This window comes from Rhinolophus sinicus, chromosome 15 (assembly GCF_057876585.1).
Source record: "Rhinolophus sinicus isolate RSI-liver-muscle chromosome 15, RSI-T2T, whole genome shotgun sequence".
Classification (NCBI taxonomy): domain Eukaryota; kingdom Metazoa; phylum Chordata; class Mammalia; order Chiroptera; family Rhinolophidae; genus Rhinolophus; species Rhinolophus sinicus.
In genome coordinates, this window is record NC_142515.1 from 133,179,615 (window position 1) to 133,194,570 (window position 14,956).

The window sequence follows — 14,956 nt, forward strand, 5'->3', positions numbered from 1 at the left end:
CTTCTGTCCAACTTATTTCACGGGCGTGAGTATTTTTAAATCTCCCCTGTGATTTCAATGGTCAACCAAGGTTTGAGTGACTGCGAGATGGACCCCAGAAGCCAGGGGTGTGACCAGGAGCCAGCATGTCTGGCAAGGGCTCCATCCAGATGACTCTTGGAGCGTAGAAAAGGAAGAAGCATCCACATGTGACTAACATATACACAACAAAAGCTGGGTCAGTCTCTCTTATTTGGGGTTGATCATTCAGACTTTTAGCTCAAACGGCCTACTTTTAGTGGTGACAGACAACTGCAGTAAATAAATTATGTGTGCACATATGTGCACACACACCATAGCGTCTTTGTCCTTATATTGTGAAATAATGACCACAAGCACCAAGAACAGGTAGTTGTCCTAACAAGATTTACTGCCAGTTGACGATGTGATGAAATACTGCTTCCCTGAAAGGTGACTCCGGAGTGGGGGGTTAAAATTGCCTTTCCTGCCTTAAACTTACTATTCACCTCCATCTAGTCCTTTCAAAATCAAATACTTGCAAACTCCCCACTTCGGAGGCCATTCCCAAGCCCTCCCCAGCCTCTGGGGCCCTTTCTTATTGCTAACACTGCCTACTCCCTGACACACCTCTGCCGCCTTCCCTCCCCTCCCCTCCCCTCCCTTCCCTGTTCCCTCCCCCTCCCTCTCCCTAATCTACCTGAGAAAACCAGCAAACCCATGTTTAGCTCTGAAACCTCTTCAGGAAGCTTTGGATAAGACCTCTGTCCTCCACCTTTTTCTCCTCTGTTCCTCTGTAAGCCTTGTGTGCTGTTGGAGGTGTAACTGGGGGCGAGAGCCAGGAGCAGATGGCTGGAGAGGGTGTGCTCACACGGACGTGTGAGTCGGAGGGTGAAGGGCAGAGGGAGCCCAGGGGTGCGACGTGAGGAAGCACACCGCCTATTAGTTAAACTGCCTTTTTGAGCACTGTTGGTTTAAGGAAACAAACACAGCACGTCCAGGGGTCACAGCCCAGTGAAATGCAAGGTCAGTGCTGAGAAGCAGCCACTGCACACAGAGGTGGGAATTTCAGGCGGGAGGAAACTGTGTGTCAAGGGTAGAGTGACGCGATTAATTTAGTATTTGGTCACAGCACCAGGACAGATCCCAGTTACCAGTGTGTCACACCCCAAAACACCCAGGCTCCGAGGGACCCACGACACTGCCTAGTCATTCCTCAACAAGCACGGGAGAGAGTGGACACTGAGCTGGACTGCAGGAACCTGCTGAGCCGCTGCCACTTGGTGGCTGTCTGATCATATCGGCCTTTATGAAAAAACTGTGTTTCCCTAGTCACAAGCCTTCCTGCGTGATCACTTCTGTCTGGGGACAGGCTGGAGTCAGCCTGGGGACAGACCCCGAGAACGTGTCAGTGGGACCCGGTTTAGCAAGAGCCCTGCCTGCTGCATCAGCGAAAGGCAGCTTTAATTACTCTTTATCTTCCGACGGCTCACAAATCTGTCTCGAACCAACCTTTCTCTTGTTAGCTTGAGATACACAGCTGACCCCTGACTAACACAGGGCTGAGGGGCGCCCAACCCACGCAGTCGACAATCACACAGGACTCAGTCGGCCCTTTGCATCCACAGATCAAAGACCCACAGATGGACGTCCTCCTGCACACCCTTAGAGATGCCACGGGCGTTTTAGACAATATGCTCAGAGCCTTCCCCACGAACAAAGGCCAACACGGCTCTTCTTCAGACACTCAGCAGACACGTGGCCGTGCTGGTAACGCCGCTCCCTCCGTATCTCGCCAGTGCCCATCTTGTGGGTTCTCTTCCCAGCCCTCTCGAGTTCTCCCCCAGTGGGTAGGATCCTAGTTTGCTCAGGTCACACTCACGTTGCAGTCAAAGCAATCTTTCTAGAATGCAAACTCCTTTGTCGGTGGCCTCCTACCCAGCACGAAGGTATGAGCCCCTTCATATGATCAAGGAGGCCCCATTTAATGTGTCTCCTGCTGCCTCTCCAGCATCTTTTCTGCTGTCCCCTCCCTCACCTCTCAGCCATCTGCTGACTCAATGGATGCTGAGCGTCTACCGTGTACCAAGAAGTGGGAGGATAGGCTTTTTCAACATCATAGAAACACAGAAGTACCTGTGTTATGTGTCCTGTGAGGAACCTCAGGGCCGTGAAGGAGTTAGACATCGATGCCGTTCACTGGTTCTCCAGGCCCCAGTCCTGCCACTCAGTGCAGCATAGCTTTCCTGAGAAGAGCTGTTCTCACCTCTTCAGGACTCTTGTCCCAGGTGACAGACACCTGCTCACCTGCATCTCGGCCTGTATGGAGCTCCGCCTGGGACGCCAACCCTGACCTGAACCCCGGGTTTCATACCTCGCTGTCCCACACAGCTCCGTCATGTGTCACAGATGTCCTTTACTTTCTGTAGCTCAGTGACGCTGGAACTCTTTTGTCATGCTGGACTCTTTTAACTCCCAGCACAGTGGCTCTTACACAGTGGGTCTCAATAATCTTTACTTGGATCAGTAAATGGAAGAATCTTGCTGCCACTGACAGGATCTAAGAACATTCCAGGGAACTGATATTCACGAAAAGTCAGCCCTTTACGATTAAATCTTAAGATTTCCCTGCCGATGTCGGCCCAAACATCGACGCTATTCATATTAATTACTGGACACTGAAGGTGCCTGGCCACTGCAGGAGGGAGAGAGGTTGCCAGCTGTGTCGCTGGACAGATGTGAGGGAGTTACTGCTCAGGACCGAGGACCCGCTACTCTATATAAAGACAACCCTGCTCGGCGTCCAGCTTCTTACCTGCTGCAGGCACGTCAGCCCCTCCCCACCTAAGCGGGCTCAGCAGTTTAGTCCTCGTTGTCTGCTTTCACAGCAATCAGCCTAAAATGTTGCAATTAAAACCCTGCAAACTTGACACGTTAGAGAAGAGGTGACTCTGAAACATTATTTGTGCACAGATGAGGAGGTGTCATGGAGACAGGTGGTGAGATGTGGGAAGGTTACTTCACAAACGGACTGATGGGTGAGGCCGATTTTTCGAAAAGAAAATAGATGATGTTCATAACTTAGGACTTCATTTCTGAATCCAGGTGTGTCCTAACTAGGTCATCTGACGTAACTCATGCTCCCTATTGAGAACAAATTAAACACACTCCTCCAAATCGGCGAGTTTCCTTTCCTCGTAATCACTCTGGGTTTACTCGGCCTGGTGGGTGCCTGGTGAGCCGCAGCCTGGGAGTCTCCTGAGCCTTGCGAAGTCTGTTCTGACGGCCCTCACCCTGTCAGCCTTTCCTGCTGCACTCGGCTGCTTTAGCAGGAGACCCAGCACGGCCAGATGGTGAGGTGTGGACGAGTGACCGCCCATTGCATGTCTCCCGACTGTTCGAGCATGAGCAAGACCCGTGAGTGGTTCAGAGCTCTCACTGACATACATATGACAGAAATGTGACAAGGCCAAGTTTAAGATGGACAACGACCTGCTGAATTTTAAAACGTCAAGGTGTTTAATGAGATTTTAACAACATGCTATTATTACCTAAACAACTATGCCTACACTTTCATTCATGCTACTTTATTTCCTAGATTGCCTTTTTGTGCTCCTTTAACATCACTGTATGTTATGTGTCTACATCCTACCTGCCTACCTCAGCTCAGATGCCAAGTGGGCCATGAAGCCTCAGACCGGCCCAGCGGGAGGGGAGCGCTCCCGCCTGCGCGCCACCTTCCCTTCCGGCAGTAAGTGCACACAGCGGAGCTTTCCCACCACTAACCACGGCGGCTTTGTGCTTGGTACACGCCGGCCCTTGGGTTGTAGTTTGCCAGCTCCTACGTAGACCATTGAAAGGCTGTGATTAGCAAACTTGAATGAGATAAGGAGTGAGTACACAGCTACTTCGGTGCCGAGCACTCTAGGCAGCAAGAACAGTCAGTGCCAGTGCGGAGCACGCCCAGCCTGCTTGAGGAGCAAACAGGAAACCAGTATGACTGGAGCTGGTGGAGGCGGGAGCCAAGGGAGTGGCACTGACGGTGAGATGGGGCAGCAGCGCCTTCACTCTGATGCAGAGGGGGGGTCACCGGAGACTGTGGGCAGAGGAGCAACACGATTTATGCACAGTGACAGGCGACCACTCTGCTGCTTCCACCCAGAAGAAAGAAACCTAAAAAGCCTGTCTCTAGTCCCAGCCTGTGGGGAGGCTCCAAGCCAGAGAGCCAACTGTGATGGGTGCTCGGGGCCCGTCCTGGCCGGACAGGCCCCAGGACCGAGTAGCCCAGCCTGGCAGTGAGCAGGCCCTCGCCGCCCTGCCTGCGCAGGCCTCACCGAGTCTCCCCCGCGGCTGCGCCTCCCGCACACGCCGGCCTTCCCACGGGCCACGTGACTGCTGCAACGTTGTGGTGGAGCCAAGGGCAGGACCCCGTCGATGCCCAGGAGCGGACATCACTGCGCCTGGGCCTGCGCTGTGTTTCCACACCTACTGTTCCACGCTGGCTTTCCTGGCGAAGCTGAAGGGACGCTAAGATGAGGAGCTGTGGGGTGACGGTCACCAGTGCACAGCGTTCCCACGCCTGCCTTTACCTCACACGAGCCTCAGGGTGGCCCTACGAGCCCATAATGGTCCCTCAAAACCGGGACTTCAGCAAGGAAGGGGAGGCCCCCCAGACTCCTTAACTCACTGGCATGTGAGCCTGTGACTTCCGTCTACAGCTCCGTCTGTACCACGGAGCTTAGAATCACTGCCAACGCGACTGCACAGCTGGTCCCAGCCGGCTCCGAGCGCGCTTGGAGCGAAGCAGAGCAGCAGCAAAGGGCCCAGCACCGGTGACGAGCTTCCGGCCGCCACGCCTCCCGCGCGTGGGCGCGGGGAGTGGGGGGGCCGCCGTGATGGCTCAGGACACTCGTATTCTCTGCAATGAGAAAAGCTGCACAATTAGGCAGTGTTGGGCTGAAACGCCCGTTTGTCCTGACTGATTCCGGCCCGTCAATACCTCTTTGTGAGCGGCCCCCCTGAAGTTGGCCTTTGTCTGGCGTGGACCAGAGCAGAGGCGGCCGCACGGCCCCTCCGCGAGCAGCCCACGCGAACAGCGGGGCTTCAGAAAGGCCGGAGAGCAAAGGCTCGCGGGTCACGTGCCTCTCCCCACCTGCCTGACGACACCTGACCAGCGGCCGGGAAGCGTGGCTTTCAGTGGGCTCAGGGAGGGACGCAGGGCAGGCCAAGCCTGGGGGGCCTCGTTTGCATCCTCACTACCAGTGCAAAGGGCAATAGACGCGGCTTTTGGTGTATGTTTTTGAAGGATTTCAGCTCAAAACTATGGACGGATTGAAGAGCCCACACTTCCCTAGAAATGCTTCCATTTCATGTTTTGATAAGACGTGTTCACGTTTCCCTGTTTGCACTGCAGTTACAACGAGCTGGGACCCGTTTTCATTGCTTTCTTGTTCCTGTACAAGTTCATCTCCTCTCATTAGTATTGAGTATTTAGGACGAGCCAGGAAAACGCTGGGTCTGGGTTCAATGTGACCTCAGTCACCTGGACTCACATTTGCCACGTGGCTGGAAGAACCCTGCTTTTATGAAGAATGCACACAGTTGGGGAGTGGCAGACGCGATAAAGCTTGAGGATTTACGTCACCTAGTCGATCATGGCCCTTTTCCAACGTGCCCCGCAAGCGCTAAAGAAAGACATTTCACCAGAGGTGGCATTTCAGTGAGTGAAGACGTTGAGGACAAGACAGTGAGGCTCGGACAGGAGGGGACAGCAGGACAGCAGGGAGGACCCACAACTCTGCTCACCTCACTTCCACAGTTGCCGCTCCGCAGAGTGATTTCTGTGTCCTAAGAAGCTCCAGCATCCACGCCTACCATTTGCTCTGTGACCATGACGTTGAACCCATCACGCATTTGATTAGGCTAACGTTGCGTCTGCTAGGAGAGCGTGGGGACGTCATCCCTTCTCTCTCTCGTTAATGCCGGTCAGCTCTCTACCACCATTCTAACGCCAGTGCTTTCCGAGACCTCCTGGCGAGGATCCGTGCAGAAGGGCAGGATGTGCCTTAGGAAGAAAAATGAGCAAGACCACGGAAGCAGGAGTGTATCTCATACCAGCACTGGCTAGAAGATACGTGGGGACTTGGAGACAAGGTGTCAACCCCTTGGGGGCTTTCACTGGCCAGCTATAAAATAAAGCGGTGGGTATCTTGAGCTTTACAGCTCTGTTTCGATGAGACGCTTACCAGCTGAATTTTTATAATGACTGAGAGACTAAAATGAAAGGTGCCACCAGACTGTTCGAAGGTTCTTGGGGGGATACTTGGGTAAAGAACAGAGACAGGCCAGGAGCAACACCTAAACAGAGGACCTGGAATATGAGGTCACAGGGTGAGGGTTAGGGTCTGCCAGTGTCACCCATTTCCCAACTCTGCTCGAAGTGGGTACGAGAGAGAAAGGAAATTAAATGCCAGGCGTACAGGCAGATGGCCCTGACAGCAGCTAGAATCCTGAAAGTTTTCTGGGCTCATACATCTGACCCACCTGGGACAATACAGAAATGAAAAACATGGAATGCACGTGGAGTTCAGATTTTATAAGTAAATCCACCAGCTCCCCGAGGTCGCAGTTACAGAAATCTGTGCCAAACAGTCGATTTTACATAAAATATAATATTATTCTACGAAGGGGCACTGGCTGAGAACTCCTTTAACCCTCCCCACATCCTATGAGGGACTCACTCGTTACTTTTACCTGCATTTCCAAGGGGGAAACTGACACACAGGGAGGTGAAACCATTCGCTGAAAGTAAGTGGTAAAGTGCTTCTGAGGCTAGACCGTCTGACCCCAAGTCCAAATTGAACTTTTACCCATTCAGCTCTAAAGTACCTAAACAGATACAGAAAGTTCTTTAAAGACTCAACAGTGGTTTTAAAAGTGGTGACCTAAGAACGATGTGAAGCCTGTGAAAACTCATTGCATCGCCGAGGCACCTGCCAGCTCCTTCCTGCAGCAGCCAATGGTGGCCCCTGGTCACCACGCCCAAGGGGGGGCAGGGTTTGCTCTGGGACAGCCCACCCCTCATCCCGTTCCCATCCTGTAGGCCGCTGTTCAGACCTGCTGGAGCTCCAAGCCCTCCCTGCCTGCCCTGAGGAGAGCAAGCCAGGCCCGGCCCATGGGATGCTGTGTCCACGTGTCTCCACGCTCCCCAAACTCCTGGCTCAGCGCCACACTGCACAGATCGAGCTCTGGGCCCTCGGCAGGCGACCCAGCCCCGAATGGCTAAAGACTCAGCTGGCCTCAAATATCCATTCACCTCTTTTCTTAGCTTTGTGGCAACACATTTGGTTTCCTTTTGTCAAAGGCAAGGAAATTCCAACATCAGGAGAAACACCTAATCATTACTAGAAACTGGCTGAGAATAAAACTCACAAATAAAACACATATTTAAGTTTACTCATTCACATATCACAACAAAGTACTCATTTATAAAATTCTAGGATTTCATGCGGGTACATTTTTGGGGTGCATCCCTGTATGTCATATTCACAAAATTGCAGAGTCCCAGAGCCAAAACCCCTGACACACAGGCCCCATGCAGGGACTCAGCCCGTGGGACCTGCTCTCCACTTTGACAAAATGCCTGATAAGCCTCATTTTCTCGGCCAAGCCAGGGCTTCCCGAGCTCTTTTGTACAGTCAGCTGTTTCTGAGTTCCTCTGTGTAAACCCTCCCATTTCCCCCACAAGCAGGCACCCGCCGCCACCCCCACGTGCCAGATGGTGGGTATGCATCTGAGACCCAGCACCTGCCTTGTTAGGAAGCCACCGCGGCCACTGCCTGTGTCGGCATGACCCGACACCACCCCCCACAAACGTACCAGGTGAGCTCTCAGCCACAGGACCCTCTGCACAGAGCTTCGGGAAGAGGTTTCAGAGATGAGTGGAGTCCCCAAGTCCCTGCAGCTTACACTACCTACCTCAGTGACGACACAGGGGTGACAGGAGGTGCCGCCACATCCCAGGGCGTCGGGCAGCTCTGCAGCAGAGCCCACTCTTGGCTGGATGGAGCCAGAGTCTGTGTACGTGGCTGGGCTTACGGGCCAAGGAGCTGCTTGTCCTTCTGCTTAAAATCCCATTTCTAAGCGTCATGATTCCAGGCTTGGCCATAGGTCCGTGTTCTCACCACCACTTTAGAACGCGTAGCAGCAAATGGTGCGGCCGTTACCGTTAGCCATCTCGTTTGCTACTCAAATTGCCTCTGACAGGTGACCTTTGATGAGGCAGCTGAGGGAGAACCCTGGGAGTTAATGCGATGGAAGAAGGAATGAAGACAGGTGGGGATGGAAAAGGCCGCAGGTGCTTCTCACCCTGCAGCTCTGCTGAGCAGCAGCTGCTTCCCATGGAAGCTGGATGGCGGCTCTCAGCAGGAGGGCCTGAGCTTCAGAAGCCAGGCCACACCATGACCTCCCTCTGGTCCCTTCCCCAGGGAGCAGTCCAAATGTTTGTGTGCCCCCTGAAGGCCAGCTGACACTCTGTGGGTCCTCACGGGCTTTATGCAGCGGACGAACATGGCCACAGTGCAGACAGAGGAGCGGACTGTGACGTCGGGCAGGAAAGGCGGGTTCTGCCTGGTGGCCTGCGAACACAGTGGGTACGTGCGGCTCCCAGGAAGGTGGACGGCACAGCTGGGCACAGCCACCCTGGAGGCGCAACAGGAGGAGACAGGGCCGGGCCCAGGGCTGCATGGGGGCCACACCTCAGATGCCAGGGGCAGGTGCAGGTCCCTTCCTGGCGCCTGACAGCGTAGGACTCACAAGGACGACACTGCAAACCATCCTCTGGAAAGGGCGTTCACCACCTCCCATTTTTAATCACCGTTGAGCTTCCAAACTGCAAAGATAAGAAGAGTTTCCTAGGATTTTGTAATGAGGTAACAACCTGTTTTGTCAATGAAGTGGTATGAGCAGAGTACAGGGTCATGAAAACATACACAGTGTGTGTGTTTGGTTTTTGCACGCCTTCCAGCTAAACATACAGGCAGGGAATTGCTGCCAGAGGCCCGACACACCCTGGATAACCTCTGAGTTGCGACAGGACTCAGGCAGCTCTGCTAGGACAGTCCCTGCCACCCTTCCCTCTCAATTCAGTTTTGTTCCAAGTTGAAAAGCGTTCAGCTAACTAGAATGGTGTCTGAATCCCCAAGAAATAGTCTCATTCATGCCGGGGGTCGGGGCGCCCCTCCTTGATCCTACTGACACCCTCACACACCTACCCCTTCTCCAATCAAATTTGAATTCAAATGGAATTTTCCAGTCAATATACTTTCCTTATTTCATCTTCTTTGTTTAGTGCATCTTTTTATGGAAGACAAGCATCTTCTGTGGTTTACGTTTGAATTACAAATTCAATAAAAGGTGTTTTCACAGATGTAATATTTTAAATGTCTAAACTAAATTACCTCTGAGGAACAGGGAAGCACAAAGCAGTGAGCTGGGAGAAACAGGAAACCCGAAATGGTCTGTGCACCCAGAGTATTTGCCTAGAAGCGACCAGCACACCTGGGTGGGCCCATACTCGTGATGGGAGCAGTGAGGGGGCGGCGAGGCTGGGCAGCTTACTCATGGGCTCTGCCCAGAGCTGGGAGGCCATCTTGACACTAAAGGAAAACATGAATTATTTCTCAACAAATACTGTTAGTTCCCTTCCTCAGAAGTCACATTCACCAAAGGACACTATTACAGCTAAAAAAAAAAAAAAAAAAAAGATCAATAAATTAACAATAGCCTAGTACTGAATTCACTTTTTGTTTCAAAAGTATTGTGGGGACAGAGTCCCAGAGAGCAGTTTCCAGCCTCTCAGCCTCACATGGAAAGGTGCTGGCTCGGGTAGTAGATGGCCGTCAGCTGTGACTAGTTGGCCATCAGCTGTTACCAGTTAGCCATTAGCCACTGATATAACTGCTATGGCTGAGCTAACAAGGCAGATTGTGGGCTGCGGATTGCAGAGAGGCGGATTGCAGTTAACACATGAGGTTGGTTGACAGAGAAGTGGACAGCAGGTTGAGGATCGTGTGGCTCCTGCTTCCTGTGTCTCCAACCCAGCCACCAGCGAGACTATAGTGTTATGACTCCCCTACCTATGGGTCCGTGGGTGTTCCTTTTTGGCCTCACCATATCCTGCGTTCTTGTGTGGGGAGCGGGACCAGAGACCCCACATGACACCCTGCATGACACGTATAAAAGTCAAATCGGTCTGCTTTGTCACATTCAGATACATGACAGAATGATGCCCGATGTCAATGTTCAATGTTCGCAGGAGTGTCAGAGGCCTGGAACCAGTTCTGTTCCTCGGCCACAGGAGCAAAGAACTAAAATCATAGCTGGTTACCCAGCCACAGCTACTCTTCCTCACCTGCTCCCGCAGCCAAAGCAAGCACGTGACCGTGACCTGGCCCTCACTGATGGCCTGCGACCAGGAGGGACCTGTGCCAGCTCCTCGCTGGGCCTTGTCACATGACCGGAGTGCTCCTCCCCCTGGATGTGAGTGTGCAGAGGACACGCCCGGACACAGTGGGGCAGCCCCACTCACCAGGGTCTCGGGTGATGCCATGGGGTCAAGTCCAACCGCCCGCCCTGGACTTCCGTGTGCGACACAGAAACGAGCTCCTCTGTCTGTCTGAGCCATTGCCTTCCTGGGCCTCTTTGCTGCAGTCTTCACCATAAGCTAACACAGACGGAGGCCTGAGACAAATTTATTGGAGGAGTTTGTGTCCCAGAGTAGGACATTTTATGTTACAAGAACTGGATATAACTCAGTCAATTAAATTGAGGGAGCCCTAGTCATTATTTGTTTAATACGCTGAATAGTACAAATAAGGCTCATGAGACAAACACAGAGAAATGAGAATGTCAATTTTATTAACATACAATGATAAATATAAATGCTAAGAGAATTAGACACTGCAGTCATGTACCTGTAAACAAGTTCCAGGAAAGGCAACACACAAACAGAATTTCTGCATTTTGCAAGCAAAATCACAACAGGGAAAACTGGTTACTTAGAATGAATTCTTAAAAGTTTCAGGCTGATGCATCTTTGTCCACAGGAGACATATCTGCCAGCAGACTGGATAACTCACGTCCTAACTTCATGGAGCTGTCTGCACATTAATATACGAGAAGCACGCATGGCCCAGAATCTCCTAACTACTGACTTTACCTTAAAAGTAAAAGGTTGGGGAAAGATGTCACAGTGTGTACACTGTTCGTGAACCTGGTGGCGTGGACTTACTAACATCAGAAAAGCAGGCTGCAGGCCAGGTGACAGCAGAGAGGGAGTAGGTCATTCCATCACAACAGAAAGGCCAGTTGTTTAGAAAGACGCCAGAACCCTCACACCAGACCCCTCACCCACGAAACCAACACTGACAGAAAAAAAGGCAGAGCTAGGCAGTCCCATAAACTTAGGCAGAGATGTCACTATCCTTCTCTCAGCAACTGATGGAATGAATGGACAGATCATGAGTAAGGGTATAGAAGACATTATCCATATTAGCAGTTGATGAGATTGATTTAACATGTATGGAGGCGCACACTATAGATGCAGAGCACACATGCTTTGGGCTTCTACATGGAACGTCCACTAAGCTGCACAATAGGCTGAGCATTAAATTTCAAAGGATCAAAACCTTAGAGAGCATGTTTCCAAGCTCCCAAAGGAATTAAATGAAAAATCAGTAACAAGAAGAGGTATATGCTCCAAGGAAAATGTGTAGCTCTGAATGAGAGAGAAATTCTTAACAACCAGTGAAAACAGTGACATCAGCCAAAATGGCAGAGAAGGTGGTTCCATGTGCCTGTCCCTCCACTGAACACACTGAAAAAGTGAACAGAAACGGCCAGAATCAACTGGAAGCACTGGGAACCAGACAAAGGTTTTAAAGCAACAAAGGAAATGCTGATCAAGAAAAGGCAATTATGAAATGACAGGAAAGCTCTGTGGCAGTTTCCCGTGACCTTGCCCCATTCCGTCCCCAGCTCAGTGACAGTCTTGAAGATAATAACCCATGCTCCCTGTTGGGGGCCCTGCCCCTGGCTCCAGCATGATCAGAGCAGACCTTATTCTCAAAGGACAGTCTTCATTTCTACCTGCCTTGGTGCTACCTGCGGGCTGACATGAGGCTCTCAGGATTCTCAAGGCAGAAAAGTGTCTTCAGAGAAGGCATTCCTGGAATGCACGTTGAGGCAAATGGACACTCACTGCCACCACTGCAGGGTCAAAAGCTTACACTTGAGGCAAACAGCAGACATGCGTGGGAGGAAAAGCTGGGAAGAGAATTTCTCTGGGAAACCAGGACACTGAAAAGCACTTGCATACATGAGGAACTTAGACAGCCACACACAAGGGTACGATTCCCAGGAAAAGACCTAAGAGGACCCACATTTGACCTCTAGCTAACTGTCATCCTCAGCACACGCAAGAACTGAAGGCTAAGGCAGAGCAGTAACGGCCTGGCTGGGTGCTGGGGGACTTGAGAGTGCCTCCAGGTACGGCCTCCAGGTACGGCCTCCAGGTACGGCCTCCAGGTGTGGCCTCCAGGTACGGCCTCCAGGTATGGCCTCCAGGTACGGCCTCCAGGTGTGGCCTCCAGGTACGGCCTCCAGGTACGGCCTCCAGGTGTGGCCTCCAGGTACGGCCTCCAGGTACGGCCTCCAGGCACGGCCTCCAGGTACGGCCTCCAGGTACGGCCTCCAGGTGTGGCCTCCAGGTACGGCCTCCAGGTACGGCCTCCAGGTACGGCCTCCAGGTGTGGCCTCCAGGTACGGCCTCCAGGTACGGCCTCCAGGTGTGGCCTCCAGGTACGGCCTCCAGGTATGGCCTCCAGGTGGCCTCTGTGTACAGCCACCCTGCTGAGACTACAGCTCTTGCAATTCCTTTCCTTTTCTTTATTTTATTTTAATCCTTCTTTCCTTCTTTCTTTCTTTCCTTCCCTCCTTCCCTCCTTCCTTCCTTCCTTCCTTCCTTCTTTTTTTCCTTCCTTTCTGTGGATGTGGAAATCCAGGAATTCAAGGACATTTCTGTCAAGACACTAGCTGACCACAAGCTTAAGGAGTAGAGACTTCAGAGACCACAGGTGACAAAAAAAAAATTTACAAAAAAAACTATTTTACAAAAATAGTTTAGAAAAGTCACTAAACAAACAACTACAACCCACAGCAAACAATGAAAACAAACCATGAGAAGGGTGAAGAACATGAATTCCAGATTTACCACATTATAATATTCAAATGTCTAGTTTTCAGCAAAAAACTTGTGAAGCATGCAAAGAAACGAGGAACCATAGCCCATCCATAAGAGAAATTCACAGAAGCTATCACTGAGGAAGCACAGAATTAGAATTACTAGACAATACTTTAAACTAACTATCGTAAATATGCACAAACAGCTGAAAGAAACTGTGGCAAAGAGATAAATGAAACTGAAAAATGAAGCAACAAAAAAGAAAATATCAATAGAGATGATAAAAATGAACCAAACAGAATTCTGGAGCTTAAAAATACAATAACTGAAATGACAAATTTACCACTATATTAATAGCAGATTGAATAGGCGGGGGGGGGGGGGGGGGAATCAGTGAACTTGAAGGTAAGGCAACTGAAGTTATACAGTTTGAATAATAGAAAGAAAGAAAAAAAAGAATAGAGAAAAGCACAGAGCCTAAGAGCATTGTGGGACATCGAGCTTACAACATCAAGCACGTGAATATCCAGAGCAGCACTGTTCACAATAGTTGGAAGGTGGAGACAACCCCAACGTCCATTAGCTGGTGAATGGATAAGTACAATGTGGTGACACATGCAATGGAGCGTTATTCAGCCTTAAAAGGGACAAAACACTAATGTGTGCTAAGATGTGCATGAAACTCAAACTAGTGTGCCGACTGAAAGAAGCCAGACACCAAAACGACACACACGTCGCAGGTTTTCTGCATGTGAAAGGCCCACAACACGTACATCTAGAGGCAGAAAGCAGGGTGGTGGTAGCCAGGCCTTGGGGAGTGGGACGGAGTGGGACTGCGCTGTAGGGCCAGGAGTTCCTAGTGGAGAGAACACGGTTTTAACTGCATAGATGTGTTCACACACATGGGTAACGTGCTCAATGCCACTGACTACACTTCAAAATGGCTCATTTTATGGTCCCGACATTTTACCTCAGTAAAAAAGTTTAAAAATAATGAAATACATTTTTATCTAACAAAGTTATAGAACTAGAAAACCAACCATAAGCAGAGTAAATTAAAGCCACAAATAGTTTCTTGAAATGATTAATAACACCAACAATCTCCTATGAGGACTGATAAAGAAATAAAAACATTAGCAAACGGCCCACACAGGGATGAGGGACTTATTACGGAGACCACAGACAGGAGGAATGTACGGGAGCATAAGGAAGAACTTTTTGCCAATAAATTTAATGATTTTGTGGAGTAAAGAAGTCACTTGACGCACACAATTTTAAAAACCTGACAAAAGAAGAAACAGACACTTTTAATAGCTCTGTACCTTTGTAAGAAAATGGAATCCATTACCAAAACCTGCCCAGGAAGAGAACACTGGCCTACATGCTTTCATTGCTGAAATCTATGGATCATTTAAGCAATAATGTCTGATGCAACCCTTTTCAGGAAGCAGACGTGAAGATAACATAGCCCAACTTGATTTATGTAGATGGCACAACCCTAATACAAACACAGCAGCTGTTACAGGACCAAGTACTGACCAACTTACTGCTGTGTAAAGTACGGGGCAGCAGCGCCCCGCCTGAGGACATGTGCAGATGTTGAGGACGAACGTGACAGACCCCCCCTGTGATCTGAAGCATCTCCCACCACACATCGCAGGACTCAGCAGTGCCTGGAAGGGGACACACCGAGGAGAAAGGCAAGCTTGTCTGTCGGCC

The 14,956-nt window shown here is 50.8% G+C and overlaps 1 long non-coding RNA gene across 1 annotated transcript in view; it reads right to left on the reverse strand.

Moving 5' to 3' along the window:
• Positions 1-6,745: 6,745 nt before the first annotated feature.
• The window catches only part of LOC141572771 (uncharacterized), a 94,931-nt gene continuing 86,720 nt past the window's right edge, over positions 6,746-14,956 (reverse strand). The window contains exon 4 of the long non-coding RNA XR_012498270.2: positions 6,746-8,887. This is a non-coding gene — a long non-coding RNA (uncharacterized LOC141572771). The remainder of the gene's footprint in view (positions 8,888-14,956) is intronic.